Here is a 19,375-nt window from a genome sequence, read left to right on the forward strand (position 1 = left end):
GTAACTCTGACTTTTGAGTAGATAGATAAATCTTTAAAAATCTTTAGACATGTAAAAGATAAGATTTTCTTATTTAAAAGACAGAGCAACATAAGGAAAAGGGAGAGGCAAAGAGGGAGATGGAGACAGAGACAGAGAGCCTTCAATGGTTGGCTCATTGCCCAAATGTCCATGACAGCCAGGGCTGGGTCAGACAGAAGCCCGGAGTCAACTACTCGATCCCGGTCTCCCACAGTGGTGGCAGGGACCCAAGTACTTGGAGAATCTTCCACTAGCTTCCCAGACACATCGGCAGGAAGCTGCAGTGGAAGTCAGACAACTAGGACTGGAGCTGGCACTCTGTAAGGGGATGTAGGTGCTGCAAGAGGCAGATTCACCTGCTGCGTCACAACAATAGCCCATTGATTTTCAAATGAAATAAATTAATTTTACATTAAAATCGTTTTAAAAATTTAAATATATGAATTTGATTAAGTAATAAATAATGATACCAGTTCTGCTAGCCAAATGCATGTTTTATACTTAAATAAATAGGGAAATAAGTGATTTAGAGCTTAACAAATGCAGATTCATAGCATGATGTTTCAAGGTGTGAAGCCCAATGAAGAGGAATATTAAATGATCTTTGTTGGTGAATCAGAAATTGCTACTTATGCAGATTGTTTTTCAACATTTGACCCTAGAGGGTTTGCACATCTGTCCCAAAACTACCAAATGAGTAAATGCATAATTCATTTTATACTCGCTTTGAAGTCTGAAGCATAGTTGAGAAGAGAACATGCCTCAGTTACAACTATTATCTGTGTGTATGTGTAAAACCTCAAAGTAAAAACTAGTCTATAATTCAGGGATCACAAGTACAAGAGTCCACTAAAATGATTAGATAATAAATAGTATTAGTACTGGAAAACTGTTAGCTTCAAATTTGGTCACTGTACTGGGCAAGCACTCATCTGGTTCCTCTGCCACTCACCACTCCCTGTTCCTTTATAGCTATCCTCCCGCTGAAAGCCTGCATGTTTTATCCTGCTGATTCTTCATAGCCTCTCCTTTTCTGTTTCTGTTTCTCCTCCTGCATGTGTTTGTTCTTTATGACACTTTCAATCACACAGTTCTAAAGGAAAAAAATGAAATTATGAGATGATAGTGTCTGGGAATTCTTTTGTGAGATAGAAGCAAGAGAAACTCTCACCAGTAATGAGTATCAACTGAGCAACTAGGAATGATTTACCAGGTAGTAAGAAATGTTTTTGCTTTTAAATATGGGAAATTGCATAGATTCTCTAAAAATGAATTATGTGTTCATATATGTTTTTTTCTTTTTGCAATGCTTATATAATTTTATTGTGTCAGAGTCACAGCTGATAAATAATTTAGTGAATAGCCACACCTATTAAGGACTGACTATACTCTACTTGGAAAAACAGTATCTTACATCTGTCTATTGCTTCCTCATCTATAACACAATTTCACAAACATTCTCTCATTTGATCCTCCAGTATCTTTAACAGAAAAGCAAGGAAGGAAATGTTTTATGATGTGCTTTGTAAATCTTCTTTCCCTTCTCTTGAACATAATTGTCTTTTCTACATGTGTTGTACACGCTCTTATTATGGATTTCATATTTTGATAAATTATATCACAAATTTAGAATAAAGAGACACTATTCTGTGTTTCAATAGGGATATAATTATGTTTTAGTTTATAAATAAAAATAAAACAGACAGGAAGCAGCATGTTTTTCAGCTTGCTAAGGAGACTCCCATGTTCTCTCTATTTCAGTCTTCATCATGCCATTTAATATAAAAATCTTATAACTTGTTTACACAGCTCTAATAGAAGCATTGCATTAAATTTAACAGCCATCTTGCTTGAAGTCATCCTATACATTAGATCTAAGAAACATTGTAGTTCTATAGCAAATGATCTATGGTTTTATTTTCATTAATGGAAACATTGGAGACAAACAAAGAGATAGAGCAACATTCTGTAGGAATTTCTGGGGGAGAGTAGTAAGCTGCAGATTGCTTTGCTACAGATCTTATTTGAGTGGTTGAGATTTCACTGCCCTGAAGCAGGTTATATTACAGTCCATTTATTTGTCAGGGTAGGATTTTATTAACAACCAGTTGCAGGTCTTGCATGAGAATGGATCCTCTCACAGTCTGAACATAAAAGACTAATGGAGTTCAAAACCAACACGGCTTTTGAAAGCTTTAGCCCAGGCTCAGTCAGGTGAGGAGGTTGAAGTTAATGCTCCATTCTGTTGTGCTCAGATGAAGCTGAAAGCAAATACTATGTGTGTGTGTGTGTGTGTGTTTCTCTGTTGGTGTTGAGTATTTGCACTCTGTCTATTTTAGCTTGTCCACATGTCTGTGCTGATGGTAAATCAAAGTTGTAGCACAGACATGGAAGGAAAATTGTGACTTTGGCCATTTCAAGAAAAAAAAAAAAAAGGAAGATGGGGTTAGGCATTTGTCATAAAACAGGAGAATTGCCCAAAGGCATTTTATAGCTAACTCAATGTCTCATGGCCACTGGAGGGTCGGCTAACACACATAAAACCCCTATGTAAAATGTGATCAAATTACTCAACAGAAACACTCTGCATCTGGACATAAACATTTTAATTACTTTTTATTTTATAAGGCTAGTAAAATTGTTTAAATTGTTTATAGATTATTGTAGGTTGGAAATTATTCAAAGCGGGAAAAAATCCTTCTTAATTCTTACAGAATATTTAATGAAATTTAAACAGTTGTCTGCCCCAATTTCCTGGTTTTACAGAGAATCCAAGAATCCGGCAAGAAATTGAATCTCATTCAGCTATAATGTGCCACACTCGACATGTTGAGTTTTATGTTGTATCTCCTGGGTGGCGATAGAGCTTGGGGAAGTTTCCATAGTGTAGCAAAGAAGAATGAAAGCATCTGCTGAAAATGCCACCAGCAGGGGCAATAGACGTAGCCGCAGCTGTGAGAAGGGTGACGTGCCCTGGTCACTGCATTCGAACACTCCCCAAGACAGCTTCCCACAGAATGCCACCTGTTTTCACACTGCAGATTGGTCTGCAGAAGCAAGGACTGTAAGATTAATAAACAAACAAGCACACAAAACAGAGTACTACTAAGTATTTCATTAGTACCTTTGTTATGACACCCAGTTTCTCCCAAACCCTTAAACAGGTTGTACCCTAGAAAATAGAAAAGTGCCTGAAGTATAGAAAAAGGACCAGGCTACACAGCATCCAGAGTTCCAAAAAGAAGGAAACACCAGGCATCAACAGTGGGAAACCAGCAGCAAAGCTTATTGGATGGGTGACTGAGCTGAGGATTCATGGTTAGTCCCTTTTTGGTTGACAGATACAATTATCTAATTTACTGTGTGCAAAATGATGTTTTGAAATACAGTCATGCACCACATGCTGATGGCTTTTGTTCAACAAGAGATCACATTTAGGATGGTGAGACTGTAAGTCTGTAGTAGAGCTGATATATTCCTATCTCCTTGTGATGTAATCTGGTTCCTAACATCATAACAGCACATTGCTCATGTGTTTGTCATGGTGCTCATGTAATAAACCTGCCATGCTGCTGGCCATATAAAAGTATAGCCTATACAGCTGGTTACAGCATAAGACATTTGCTAATGATAATAAATGGTAATGCTACTTTATATATATATTATACAATGTTATACTACTCCATTTTCTATATTTAAAGTATGCACCTACTTATTAAAATGTTTACTATACAGTAGAATGTTATCAGCCTTATGCGTTGTGTTTACTGTACTACTAGTATCAAGATATTGTGTTGAGTATGGATCCATACTAAGTCAGTTTATTTATTTTTTAATTTGAAAGGTAGGAGAAAGTGAGAGCAAGAAATAGAGGAGAGAGAGAGAGAGAGAGAGAGAGAGAGAAAGAGAAAGAGAGAGAACTCTTATCTTCCAGTTTACTTCTCAAATGCCTGGTAAGACCAGGCCAGACTGGGAGCTAGGGATTAAATCCAGGTCTCTGAGCCAATGCTCTGGTGTAGTGCATGCAGCCATGGCCTGCAGTGCTGGCATCCCCTGGGGGTACCGGTTTGAGTCCCTACATCTCAAATTCCAATACAGCTCCCTGCTATGGTACCTGGGAAAGCAGCAGAATATGGCCCAATTGCTAGGTCCCCTGACCTACGTGGGAGAGCTGGAGAAAGCTCCTGGCTGTTGGCTCCTGGCTTTGGCCTGACCCAACCCCAGCTATTGCAGTGAACCAGAGGATGGAAGACCTCACTTACTCTCTTTCTGTTTTGTTTTTTTTTTTTCTTTCTCTTTCTCTTTCTGTAACTCTGCCTTTCAAATAAATAAAATAAATATTAAAAACAAAAAACAAAACAAAACAAAAACCAACTCTGCAAAGGTGGTGAAATGCTGTTTTCGGTCTTTTTTTTTTTTTTTTTTTTTTTTTTAATTCCAGAATTCTTACATAAGTGGCAGGAGCCCAACTCCTTAAGACATCACCACTGTTTCCTAGGGTCTGCATTATCAGGAAAATTGGAATTAGGAGGCAGCATTAGAGAACACAGGTTCTCTAATGTGGAACATGGGTGTCCTAACCACAAGGCCAAATGCCCACCCCTAAAGTTTAATTTGTGTAAGTACTCTCCATGATGCTCTCAAAACAAAACCACCTAGCACACACATCTCACAATATATCCCCACTGCTAAGTGGCAAATTACTGTATCTATACACTGTATAATGAATGAATTTAGCTATTGAATATACATATTACCTCACATAGGTATCAATTTTGTTATGAAGACATATTATAGTCAGTCTTAGAATTTGTCAAGACAACAATTTTAAGGCACAGAAAATATGGAGGAATCTATAGGGAGACATCTTCATTAAGCAAAGGTGATAATAGGGTGGTGACAGACCTTATGACTAGCTGGTATAGAAGAAACACAGGAACTCCTATAGAAGATTCTTGGAGATTACCCAAATTCTGAAGGAATGTGGTCTACCCCGACCATTTGGAACAAATGTGTAACAGTGTGTGTCCAACCTTTTAAAGTGATCTTCTTTCTAATCCCAGACCAGTGGGTCCTTGCACTTTAGAGATGATATTAAAGCCTTTACAGCCAGCAGTTCTCTTGATAGCTCACTACAGTTACAGATCCTCCCAGATGGTAGCATTGATCTTGAAAGAACATCACCTGATACACTCAGTCCTTTTCTTAAGCCAAATTGGTTCAGAAGTCTATTCACCAGGGGTTTTGAACACATTGAATAACCTGAGTGTCTTACCTGGGAAATATTTTCACCATAATCTCAAAACTCCTTTAACAACTATCTCTGTGTTTCTATAGGCTCGCTGCATTAGTAAAATAATTTTCTTCTCTAATTGCTTTTCTTTATGCCATCTCTCAAAGAAACAGATATGTTTTCATAGTCCTTAAGCTCATGGAGCAAAGATGGAATTGATTTCCATCATGCTTACATACACTTCAATTTCCAGGTCATTATTTCCCATCACTTAATATGCTTAGCGTCCAGTGCATTGAATGCCCTTTGTCCTCCTTTATTCTTCTATCTGTCAAGCACTCTGGTTCCCCTTGATTCAGTAAAGACTTCTAGCACTTGTCCTACAACGCTTTTTTAAATTCAACCTGATGTCATATTGGATGATGTTAATATCAATTTTAATATCAAAGTGAACAAAATTTATTGATCCCTTATTTCCATACATTATTTGACCTATCTAATTTACTCACTTCCTCAGTCACATTTTCTGCATTGTAATTACAGATTCCAATTTCATCTCTAAAATCTTTTCATACTTTACTTCATATATATGATATATGTGTCCTACTAAAGTGTATTACAACATTTTTCAAAAATCTGTTCCAATTTACTTGCTCAATTACTTCCACTTAAATTTTCATAGCTTTTCTGAGGCTTCCAGTTTAACATCTCTGTAGCTTCTCCAATACAAGTATGTTTGTCGTCTATTGCATGTCTCACTTTATCCACCTTAATTATTACCATATTCTTCTCCATTTCAGGAACCTTAGAACTTCATTAAGAATATGAATTCTGTAGCCACTTTCAGGTTTCTGGGTTCAAATTTTATCACTCAGTCTTACGGGATGGTGAACTTTGTGTTTAGATTCTTCAGTTTAACCAACTATAAGGACATTTCAAATTGTTCAAAATAGAAAAAAGATGGAAATAGAGTATGAAGACGTTTGTTTTTGTTCTAAAACATCTTGACATATATGCATAGTTATTTTCATGATACATATTTTCCATGATTTCTCTGAAGATCCATGTGTAATACTTATTTCATAGGATTGTTGTCATTACCTTAAAGTATAAAATTATGACAATATCATAAGATCCTTTGCTCATTGCATTTTTATTTCACTTTTCTGCTAAAACTCAAAACATGGATTGAACCAATGATTTATTTCCATAACACCTGTCCATAGGTAGCTGATGTCTACTGCAGTGAGTTGTTTTTTCAGTACTGCAAATTCATGGTCACTGATCTTAGTCCTTATTATTCTCTAGCCATTCTTTTATCACTCTTTACAACTTACTCTCACCCTCTCAACCATGTCAGATTAATTTTTCATGCCATCCATTTCCTGACAGTAAAATTTTCCTCCACATCTTAGTCAAGTGATCCCATTGTCTTCACACAAAATATTTAAAAGGTGATGGATCATCAGACATAAGTTCTATTAATGATTCTCCATTAAACACACTTCTAATTGTACTACTAATTATGCTTATAATTATACCTCATTGTTACCTCTTGTAGTAGACAGATGCCCTTCTCACTTTCTAATATCAATCCTGATATATTTTTATTCATCTCTCCTATCATTTTAGGAATATATTCTATGTTTTTTGTTTGTTTATTGCATGCTTGTTAACTATGATCAGTTGGATCATGTCCTTTATATTTGTTTTCACATACATTCTTCATTAAGAAAATAATAAATATCCTCCTTGATTTTCCTGGACTATCCCTAAATCTTTCTTCTACTGCCTCCAGAAAACTGCCAGAAAGATTATTTGTTTTCATTCTCTATTTGATCACTTATTTACTACTTCATTCACTTTCAGCTTGGCTTCTGACATGTTATACTCTTTCTAAGTTTATCAATGTAAATTTATTTTTCTTATTCTTTGACTCCTTTGGAAATATTTATTGTTTTCTATTCATTCTCAGAATAACTTTTGCACTTAACAGTGACATTAAAGAACATTTGAGGGGCCGGCGCCATGGCTCACTTGGTTAATCCTCCACCTGTGGCGCCGGCATCCCATATGGGCTCCAGGTTCTAGTCCCAGTTGCTCCTCTTCCAGTCCAGCTCTCTGATGTGGCACAGGAGGGCAGTGGAGAATGGCCCTTGTGCTTGGGCCCCTGCACCCGCATGGGAGACCAGGAAGAAGCACCTGGCTCCTGGCCATTTGGGGAGTGAAGCAATGGAAGGAAGACCTTTCTCCCTGTCTCTCACTGTCTATAATTCTACCTCCACCTAAAACCTTCTTTTCCCCATTTTTAGCCTATGTAATTCTGGCATATTTTTCAAATTAAATTTCTTTTTTTTTTATTAAACTTTTATTTAATGAATATAAATTTCCAAAGTATAGCTTGTGGGTTACAATGGCTTCCCCCCTCCCATAACTTCCCTCCCGCCCGCAACCCTCCCCCCTCCCGCTCCCTTTCCCCTTCCATTCATGTAAAGATTCATTTTCAATTCTCTTTGTATACAGAAGATCAATTTAGTATATATTAGGTAAAGGTTTCAACATTTTGCCCATATAGCAACATCGAGTGAAAAAACTACCATTGGATTACTAATTATAGCATTAAATAGCAATGTACAGCACATTAAAGACAGAGATCCTACATAATTTTTTTTTCAAAATAATTAATTTTCTATGCCATTTCCATTTTAACACCAGGTTGTTTTTTTTTTTTTTCATTTCCAATTCTCTTTATATACAGAAGATCACTTCAGTATATAATTAGCAAAGACCTCATCAGTCTGCGCCCACACAGAAACGCAAAGTATAAAAATACTGTTTCAGTACCAGTCATAGCATCACTTGGCTTTAGACAACACATTAGGGACAGATCCCGCATGGGGTGTAAGTACACAGTGACTCCTGTTGCTGACTTAACAATTTGACACTCCTGTTCATGGCGTCAGTAATCTCCCTAGGCTCTAGTCATGAGTTGCCAGGGCTATGGAAGCCTTTAGAGTTCGCTGACTTTGGTCTTATTCCGATAGGGTCATAGTCAAAGTGGAGGTTCTCTCCTCCCTTCGGAGAAGGGTATCTCCTTCTTTGATGGCCCCGTTCTTTCCACTGGGATCTCACTCACAGAGATCATTCATTTAGGTCTTTTTTTTTTTTTTCCCATGATATCTTGGCTTTCCATGCCTGCTATACTCTCATGGGCTCTTCAGCCAGATCTGAATGCCTTGAGGGCTGATTCTGAGGCCAGAGTGTTGTTTAGGACATCTGCCATCCTATGAGTCTGCTGTGTATCCCACTTCCCATGTTGGATCTTTCTCTCCCTTTTTGATTCTATCAGTTAGTATTAGCAGATACTTGTCTTGTTTGTGTGATCTCTTTGACTCTTAGACCTATCAGAGCTATCAATTGTGAGCTGAAATTGATCACTTGGACTAGTGCGATGGCATTGGTACATGCCATCTTGATGGAATTGTGTTGGAATCCCCTGCACATTTCTAACTCCACCATTTGCGGCCAGTCCGATTGAGCATGTTCCAAATTGTTCATCTCCTCCCTCTCTTTTTCCACTCTTAGATTTAACAGGGATCACTTTTCAGTTAAAATTTAAACACCTGAGAATAATTGTGTGTTAATTACTGAGTTCAACCAATAGTACTAGAACAACAACAACAACAACAAATACTAAAAAGGATAAAGTATTACATTGTACATCTAAAGTCAGGACAGGAGCTGATCAGTTCATTGTTGCTTATAGTGTCCATTTCACTTAACAGGTTTCCTCTTTGGCGCTCAGTTGTCATCGATCAGGGAAAACAAATGATATTTTTCTCTTTGGGACTGGCTTAATTCACTCAGCATGATGTTTTCCAGATTGCTCCATCTTGTTGCAAATGACTGGGTTTTGTTGTTTCTTACTGCTGTATAGTATTCTATGGAGTACATGTCCCATAATTTCTTTATCCAGTCCTCTGCTGTCTATACATTTATATTCACAACAAATCTATGCTTGGAAAACTCAGTGTTGCTTTAAATTTAACATATGCAAATTACATTTATGACCATTACCCTTTCCATCCAGGTTTACTTCTATATCCCTGATCTAAACTTGTTCTAGCACCATCTATTCCATTGTGCAAGGCAACATCTTAACAATCTATGCAGATATCCCTTTTCCTTTATTTTATATGTTCAATTCATTTCTCATTTATTTTAATTATCTGAGAATATGTCTTGATTTTCTTTCTCTGTATTTTATGCATTACTTTCTTTTTTTTGTGGTTGATTTCTCTCATTTCTTTTTTTTTTTTTTTTTTTTTTTTGACAGGCAGAGTGGACAGTGAGAGAGAGAGACAGAGAGAAAGGTCTTCCTTTTTGCCGTTGGTTCACCCTCCAATGGGCGCCGTGGCTGGCGCGCTGTGGCCAGCACACCATGCTGATCGGATGGCAGGAGCCAGGTGCTTATCCTGGTCTCCCGTGGGGTGCAGGGCCCAAGCACTTGGACCATCTTCCACTGCACTCCCTGGCCACAGCAGAGAGCTGGCCTGGAAGAGGGGCAACTGGGACAGAATCGGTGCCCAGACCGGGACTGTAACCCAGTGTACCGGCGCCGCAAGGCGGAGGATTAGCCTGTTGAGCCGCGGCGCCGGCCTTATGCATTACTTTCTATTCCAGGGTTACAGTCACTTTCATCTACAGTATTTCTATAAACTCTGAACAATTTTATTCACATCAACTCATACCTCTGTTCAATCAATTCTTTTTAATGCAATTACAGTGATGATTAGTCTTTTCAAACACAAGCCTTACCATGTCATTCCATTCACTTTCCTAGTCAAAACTCTCCAATTACTTCCAAATGACCTTAAAATAAAGGTCAAACTCCCTATCTTGGTCTAGAAATTAAACATGATTTTACTCTCCTATAAATCTCTATAATGTTATTTACATGATAGCTTTACTTAGGAGTAAGGTGTGTCTAATACTACTATTGGGAAAAAAGTTAGTTTGCCTCCACCTAAAACCTTCTTTTCCCCATTTTTAGCCTATGTAATTCTGGCATATTCTTCAACTATATATATATATATATATATATATATATACCAACTAAAGGAAGTCTTCCTTAATCACATTTCACTATTTCAGACATCATGCCTCATTGTCTTATTGCACTATGTAGCTTTATTTGATAGTACTCATTGCAATTAAAACTCTACATATATTGACATGAAATTAGTAACAGTTTTCCTACAAAAATAACAAGTTTCTGAGGGTAAGGAAAGTGTCTGCTTTTTCTTACTCTTATATTCACAGAATCATATTTTTCTTCCTCTATAGCATTTTTTTAATAATTTTAGACAACCTTCTTGCCTTGCCTGCTCCACCAATCATATTAACAGTCTCTTCCTGTACATCATTTTCTTTGACTATGACAGCAATCAGATTTAAACCACTCTTTTGTTCCTAAAGTATTTGCCTAGATTTTTCTTTTCTTTCATCACTATCTTTTAGCTTCTTTAAATGGCATTCTAAAAATGTTGCATCTGTTCATGTATTGTGCTGTGGCAAAAGTAATCCTCCTAAAAATCTACTTATGATAAGACTTAAACAAACTATTAGAATTTTGATGTGAATTATTATTAATAAATAAAAATAAAGCCATATCCTACTCTGTATATGACAATATATAAATGGCATGTTAAATCTCTTAAGAGGGACAGAGAATTCTCAATGCATCGGCTCTTTCAGCAGTACTTAAGGATATCTATTTATTCATAAAACTATTCCTGAAAATCTCTTGTGACATACTAATATAAGGCTATCAGGAGAAATCTTTCCAAATGTTAACAAATTCTGGTATCAATAAAAGTATGTATTTTAAAGAAATTTCTCAATAGTGTTCTTAATTATTTTGGGTATTTTATGTCAGTTATTATAAAAGGGATTACAAAATATTATGCTTTCATTAGCAAACCATTGGATACCCTTACAGACTAACTCCAGGTGCACACATTTCCTTTAATCGTACACAAGAAATCATTCTTCCATTCTTTTCATCTTTCATTATTTTATTCTTTTCAGTGACCCCAGACATCTTTCTGCTGACATTTAGATTTTAGATAAAAACTTTCAGATTTCAGTATTTATTTATTTGAAAGGCAAAGTTGAAGGCAGGCAGCGACAGGTAGAGAGAGAGAAATCTTCCATCTACTGTTTCACTCCACAAATGGACATAACAGCCGGAGCTGGGCTGATCCAAAGCCAGGAGCCAGGAACTTCTTCTGGGTCTCCCATGCAGGTGCAAGGGCCCAAGCACTGGGCCATCTTCCATTGCTTTCCCAGACCACAGCAGAGAGCTATATCAGTGGTGGAACAGCCAGGACTAGAACCAACACCCATATGGGATACCAGCACTGCAGGCAGTTACTTTACCTGCTACACCACAGTGGTGCCCCCACTCAGTATTTTTTTTTTAATTTTACGTACAAATAAATTTGTGCATATGGGGTATCATGTGATACTTTGTCAATGTATACATTATATAATATCTAACTGCAATAAATACATTTATCCTTTCAAGAATTCAACATTTATTTATGGTAAAAGCAACCAAAAATCTTTTTTTCTAGGAGTTTTTTTTTTAAATAAAGAAGTATACAGTAGATTAATATTACCTATAGTCACCTTATTGTGCAATATAACATGAGATGTCTTACTCATGTCTAGCTATAACCTGTGACCTAGGACCTAAATCAAGATTTCCTAATTTCTCCCTCCTCAATTCCCTCCAGAGCTGCTGGTCACCATCATTATATTTTTAACTTTTATGAGACCACCTACTTTTTAGATTTCACAAGTGAGTAAGATCATGTGATATTTGTTGTTCAGGACTTGGCTTATTTCACTTTCTTAATAACTTTCAGTTCCATTCTTGTTGTTACAGATGACTAGATGTCATCATTTTTAATGGCTGAATAATATTCTATTGAAGATGTTTACTACATTTTTTCATCCATTCACTGGTGGATGGACAACTGTGTGGTTTCTATTTCCTGGCTATTGTGAATAGTGCTGCCATAAACATGGAAGTGCAGAAGTCTCTTTGACAGTTGGATTTCATTTCACTTGGATATATGTCGAGGAGTGGGGTTTCTTGATCATATGGTAGTTCTAGTTTTAGTTTTTTGAGAATTCTTTATGTTGTTTTCTGCAATGACTGTACCGATTTACACTTTCACCAACAGTCTGCAAGGGGTTTCTTTTTTTTTTTCACATTCTCAGTAGCACTTGTTATCTTTTTCTTTTTGGTAATAGCCAATCTTACTAGAGTGAGGAAATATATCATTGTGGTATTGATTTGCATTGCCTGATATTAGTAAAACTGAGAATTCTTCTCATGGACATGCTGATCAGTTGTAGATCTTCCTTTGAGAAATGTCTGTTTAGAACTAAATATTTTACTTTTGCAGTTGGGTTGTTTGAGCTCCTTATGTAGTCTGGGTATTAACCCCTTGTCAGCTACAGCTTGCAAATATTTTCTCCAATAATTTACAATTATCTCTACCTCTGTTGATTGTTTCCTTTGCTAAGCAAAAAGCTCTTGAACTAAATAAAATCCCATTTTGCTTATATTTCTTTTGCCTCTGGTGGTCTAATCTAGAAAACTGTTGCTGATTTTGATGTCCTGAGGTGTTTTCACACATCATTTTCAAAGTGTTCAGGTTTTATATTTAGGTCTTTTATCCATTTTGAGTTGAGTTTTGCACATTTTGAAATATAGAGGTCTAGTGTCATTCATCAGCATGCCTGTATCTAATATTCTTAGCACCCTTTAGCAAAAAGACTGTCCATTTTCTAATGTATGTATGTTCTCATCACCTTTGTCAAAGATGAGTTGACTGTAGATATGTGGTTTTACATCTAGGAACTCTATTCTGCTCCATTTGTCTTTTGATCTGTTTTTATGCTAATAATACTATGGTGTTTTAATTACTGTAGCTTTGTATTATGTTTTAAATTCAGGTAATGTAATCCTTCCTATTGGTTCTTTTTGATCAAGATGACTTTCACTCTTTGTGTTTTCTCGATTTTCATGAAAATTTTAGTATTGCTTTTTTAGTTCTGTGAAAAAATATCACAGAACTAGAAAAGAAATTGCATTGACTCTGGAAATTACTTTGGGTAGTATGCACATTCTAATGATATTTATTATTCCAATCAATCAACATGAGATGCCTATACTTTTCTTTGTTTCTTCTTCAATTACTTTAATCAATGATTTATAGCATTTACTCTAGAAATCTTCACCTCTTCAGTTAAATTAATTCACAGATATTTTATACTTTTGGTAGCTATTGAAAATGGGATTGACTTCTTGATTTCTTTTTCAGATTATTCACTATTGTTGTGAAACAATGCTACTGATATTCTATATTGACTTTAAATCCTGTAAGTTTGCTGGATTTGTTTATTCTAGCAGCTTTTGGGTGGAGTATTTGGGGTTTTCTATATATAAGATCATGTTATCTGCAGTGGTAGATTCATTTCTTCATTTCCAGTTTGGATGGCTTTCATTTCATTTTTAAGTTGCATTTATTCATTTGAAAGTCAGAGTGACAAAGAGACAAGGAGAAATAGAGAGAACCCCCATCTGCTGGTTTATTCCCCAGATGGCCTCAATAGAAAACTAGGAGCCAGAAGTCCCCTTCAGGTCTTCAACACGGGTGCAGGGGCCCAAGCTCTTGGGACATGTTTTTTGTTGTTGTTGCTTTTCTGAGACCATTACCAGGAAGTTGGATGGGAAGTGGAACAGCTACAATTCAAACTGGCACCCATATGGGATGCTGGCATTGCAGCTGGTGGCAGCATTACATGTTGTACCATAACACCAGAGCTATGGATGTCCTTCATTGCTTTCAGCTACCTAATTATGCTAGCTAAGACCATCAATAGTATATTGAATGAAAGCAAGTGAAAGTGGGCAACCTTGTCTTGTGCTAGTTCTTAGTCAATCATCTCAATGAGGATACACAGGCCTCTTTCACAGAGCATGCCTGTGAGTCCTTGAGAGATGAACACCGAAAAAAATTAGTCAACAAGGTGAGAGATGGCAAAGTGTTCTCAGTTTCACAGCCAGTACAAATATTGGAATTTTCTCGATATGATACAACTAATAAGCTGAAAATCAATATGTCAATTAATATAGTCTATCCTCTATTTTATTCTAAGATAACGTCCATTTCATAGAATTTTTAAAAGTACTAAATATAATTATTCATGTGACAACCTTTATATGATGCCTATTACATAGTAGAGGATCTAAAAATACAATTTCCCTTAATGTTGAGGCAGCTGTAACTGGGATGTTCTATTTGTTTTTACAATGTGCCCCTAGAAGTTCATAAGTGTGTCACGGTCTGAAAAATTATTGGGCAATACTTCCCCAGGGCAAAGGGAGGAATCCAAGAAATTATGCTGCAGCATGTCACACAGCAGGCAATTTAAGATTCTAGGCTCTGAAATCCATCTCTCGAAATAGTTGCTAGAATAGATATAGGATGTTTATTTCAAGAAATTCAAAATCAATCTTTTTACCTTATCTTATTCATTTTCTCACCACTCACCCATGAGAAATGACTTCAAATTAAACCAACCTCAGAACTTTGATATGTATATTTGATAAGTGATTTATCTGAAATGATAATGTTTAATAGATCCCAAGCTACACTCCAAGCCTTTGACTTAAGAAATTAACCAACTTGCCTGTGAAGTGGGAAGTGATTGCTTCCTGTTTTCCTGGCCCTTCTGGATGCAGTAGTTTGATTACTTGGTCATTTATCTTGAATGTGTTCACAATCCTGGTCACCTAGGGTCTGTGGGGATTGCAGTTCAAATAAACTACATAGATCCCAGCACTAAGCATTAGAATGTCTAGGTTTAAATCACTTTTCTATATAAAAGATAGTTTCATGGGGTATATGGATTTAAAATTCCACCTCTACTATGTTAGTGAAGCATATTTTTGAGGGTTCCTTTATTATTGAGTCTGTCAGCATAGCTGCCAATGCCAAGAACCCTCAGTTAAATGAATAATGGAGGAAAACTTAGTTCAGTATTATTATTTAAACTATGAAAAGACTTCATTGCTGAGAAAGGCAGTTCCTTCACCCATATTAGAATGATATTCAATGTCTGCAGGAGTATCAACAGTTGCCTCTATAAACAGCATTGTTAAACAACTAATCAGATTCTCAAGTGGAAATCTAACACGCAACAGTAAGCATAGTATAAAGCCTGGTAATATAAAGTAAATTTTGAAAATATACTTTTGAGGAAATTTATACTTTTCTCAATAAACCCTCTACCAATTTACATTCCCACCAGCATTGTACAAGGATCCCTTTTTCTCAGTATTCTTTCTTCCTCTGTCTCTGTCTCTGTCTCTCTCTCTCTCAATGGCCATTCCAGTAAGTGTGACATGATAGTTCAGGATGGTTTCAGTTTGTATTTCCCTGGTTAGTGATGTTGTGCACATTTTCTAATACATGTTGTCCATGTGTATGTCTTTTTTGGAAACATATCATCTATTCAGGTCATTTGCCAATTTTAACTGGGTTATTTGGTTTTTCACATGAGTTGTGAGTTTGTTATATATATTAGATATTATTAGGGCTGGCACTATGGTGCAGCAGGTTAACACCTTGGCCTGAAGCACCGGCATCCCACATGGGCACCGGTTCTATTCCCGGCTGCTCCACTTCCGATCCTGCTCTCGGCTATGACCTGGGAAAGCAGTAGAGGATGGTCTAAGTGCTTGGGCCCCTGCACCCACATGGGAGACCCGGAAGAAGTTCCTGGCTCCTGGCTTCGGATCAGCAGAGCTCAGGCCTTTGCAGCCAATTGGGGAGTGAACCATCAGATGGAAGATCTCTCTCTCTCTCTCTGCCTCTCCTCTCTCTGTGTAACTCTGACTTTCAAATAAATAAATATATTTAAAAAGATATTATCTTTAACAGATGTATGATTTGCAAATATTTTTCCAATTCTGTTTGCACTTTGTTGATCATTTTCTTTGCTGTGGAGGAACTTTTTAGTTTGTTGCAGTTCCTTTTGCTCATTTTTGCTTTTATTGACTAAATTTGATTTTATTTTCAAAAGTTATTAGCAAGATTATTAGCAAGAGGAGCCTTTTCACTACCTTTTCTTTTAGGAGTTTTATGGCTTCACACCAAATATTTAATTAAAACATTAACCTATTTTCAGTTAATTTTCATCTCTGCATATTGTATTTTATATAAGGCAAGGTTCCAGTTTTATTCTCTTGCATGTAATATCCAGTCTCCAATGCCATTTGTTGAAAAGATTATCTTTCCCCATAACTTATGTTTGTCATATTATGAAAGATTGACCACATATGCATGAATTTATTTTTGGGTTCTCTATTCTATTCCATAGATCTGTTTTTATGCTTATATCATCCTATATTGATTACTATAGATTTGCAATGTAGTTTGAAATCAAAACTTGGGATGCCTCTGGAATTTTTCTTCTTACTCAAGATTGCTTTGGCTATTCTGGCTTTCTTGTAGGTCTATATGAGTTTTAGGATTGCTTTTTGTATTTATTGGAAAAAATGCTGCTGGAAGTTTAAGAAGGATTGCAGCAAAAATGTAGATCACTTTGAGTAGTAGTGATATTTTAACAATACTTTCCATCAAACCCATGAATATGAAATGTCTTTTGATTTTTTTCATTTTCTTTCGTCAGCATCTTATAGTTGCTGTTATATTCAGTTTTTACTTCTTTGGTTAAATTCATCCCTGATTATTATTATTATTTTGCACATTACTCCTTTATTTTACTAATCTGGGAAATAGATTTAGTACCTATATGCTCAAAACTCCTGAGGAAGTGGTTTTTCTACTTACTACTTGTTGAATTCTTTATTTAGTGGACAGCTAAGTTTGTGATTATAAAGTAAATTGAAAGTATGTCATTGCAAAAATTAAAAAAAGAAAGGAAAGGTGGAGGAAGGCTGGGAGCAAGTGAAGGAGGGTGGATGGAAGTATCATGTTCTTACAGCTGTGTACATGAAATGCACTGGGATCTGTATCCTTTATATAACAGTTTTTAAATGAGTATTGGATCCACCTAACAGGGCCAAGAAACTGCAAACTGGAAACAGAAAACAGACAGTGAAGGACACACTTGGATGTGATCAAGAGGCTTTTTACTGAAACAAACCAAGACAAGGGAGGGATCCAAAGTACACAGCTGGCTGCATTCCTATCCCTTAGAGGCCAAGCTTATCCTATATTGGTGTGAGGAATGGCTTCTTTTCTTGCGAAGACATGTGGGACTAATTGAACTGCCAATAGAAACCCCAGGCAGGTTTTTGTTTAGTTTCAGTTATACATAAGTAGGTTTAAAAGTAAATGCATCACAGAAACTGAATTTGATCTTGATCCCAACCTTATGAAGCCAGCTCCTCTGGGATCTGGGAGGAAACGATGGTTGTTTTCTCTTTTAAGATTTATGTTTTTTTTTTTTTTTGAAAGTCAAATTTACAGAGAGAGAGGGAGAGAAGATGGGGGGAGAGGGAGGGAAGGAGGTAGGGAGGGAGGGAGAGAGAGAGAAAGAGAGACAGAGAGACAGACAGAGATTCCATCGGTTCCATCTGGTCCTTCACTCTCCAGATTATTGCAACCCAGGGTTGACTCAGGCAGAAACCAGGAGCCAGGAGTATCTCTGGGGTCTCCCACATGGGTAGCATGGGCCCAAGCACTTGGGCCACCTTTTCCCAGTCCATTAGTAGGGAACAGGATACGAAGTTGAGCTGCTGGAACACGACCTGGCACCTATACAGGTATGCCAGCATTGCAGGTGGCGACTTTACCCACAGCGCCACAACATTTGTTTCCTTACATCACCCTGCAGGTTATGCTCCTCTTGTACTGGAATGGCTGGAGTCGGTGAGTTGACTGCGGAAGCGCCCGATACTGAGCCCTGGGAGGGCAATAGACTGTCCTGGCTTTCCTCATTGGTCAAGACTTTGCAAGATTCCTCCCTATCCCTACTTAACAAGGCGCTTAGTAAACAGAATGCCAAAAGAATTTTCAGCTCTATAGGGTTAGAGGAGAGTTCGCTGGGCTTGTACTGAGAGCCAGTGCCCCAGAACAGTTGCTCTGACTAGAATCTGCGAAGGGAGTGGTGCAGGAGATAAAATAGCTAAAAGGAAATCAGGATTTACCATTCTCCACTGGTAGCTACAACCTAAGATATCTACAGATGTGGCCCGTGTGACGTGCGCAGAGGACAGGCACAGAGGAATGGGCGACAGGGAGCCTGGTCTTTGGGATGGTGGTCAGCCCGATCACCTTCACTTCCTGAACTTGCCCTGGGCAGCCCCAGTTTCCATAGACTTACTCACGGTCTCTTCTTCCTCCAGGAGCTGCAGGGGCTTGTCTAATTCATAGACACTAGCAACACCAGTCAGCAGGTTCAGCTCCATGAAAGCGTCTCCAGGGAGACTGCCATGCCCCGAAGACTGTTGCCATGGGCTCCCATCTGGGGCCCAATTTCTTCATCGCAAAGTGCAGAGCTCTGGCTATTGTGTCCTTTGGCCTCTTACGGGAGGCCAGACCTGTGGTCCTTATTGATGTTGCTGAAGAAGGGATACGCTCAGGCTCCATAGGAGGTGGAGGGGCATCACAGGAGCGCCCCCAGATCTTCACCATGCTGGGCAGCAGTTTTTGCTTTATTGAGGCCAGTCAGACCCACATCGTGCCTCTAGCTGAGGCGCCGAATCATCAGGACCGCGTCACGCCTCATCAGTGGCATCCAGCACAGAAGGACCAGATGGCTCTTTTCTGCCCCAAGGTGAGGCCAATGTCAAATCATAGCTTGTAGGCCCCCGTGCCAGCAAGCTGAAATTGGGGCTCTGACTGGCGCCCACTGAGATCTCAGAGCCCTATGTTATGATTTTTGATGCTATTCTAAAAGAAGAATGCTTTCTTAATTTATTTTCCAGATAGTTCATGTTAATATATGGAAACATCAATGATGTTTTCATGTTGATTTGTATCTTACACTTTTACTGAATTTACTAATTCT

At 37.6% G+C, this 19,375-nt stretch overlaps 2 pseudogenes; both read right to left on the reverse strand.

The window, feature by feature from the left end:
- The window catches only part of LOC133770986 (protein SET-like), a 37,109-nt pseudogene extending 18,806 nt beyond the window's left edge, over positions 1-18,303 (reverse strand).
- A 338-nt stretch (positions 18,304-18,641) lies between these two features.
- Positions 18,642-19,093, reverse strand: LOC133770987 (probable phosphoglycerate mutase 4; annotated as a pseudogene).
- Between the last annotated feature and the right edge of the window lie 282 nt (positions 19,094-19,375).

The sequence above is a fragment of the Lepus europaeus genome, chromosome 12 (genome assembly GCF_033115175.1).
Source record: "Lepus europaeus isolate LE1 chromosome 12, mLepTim1.pri, whole genome shotgun sequence".
Lineage (NCBI taxonomy): Eukaryota > Metazoa > Chordata > Mammalia > Lagomorpha > Leporidae > Lepus > Lepus europaeus.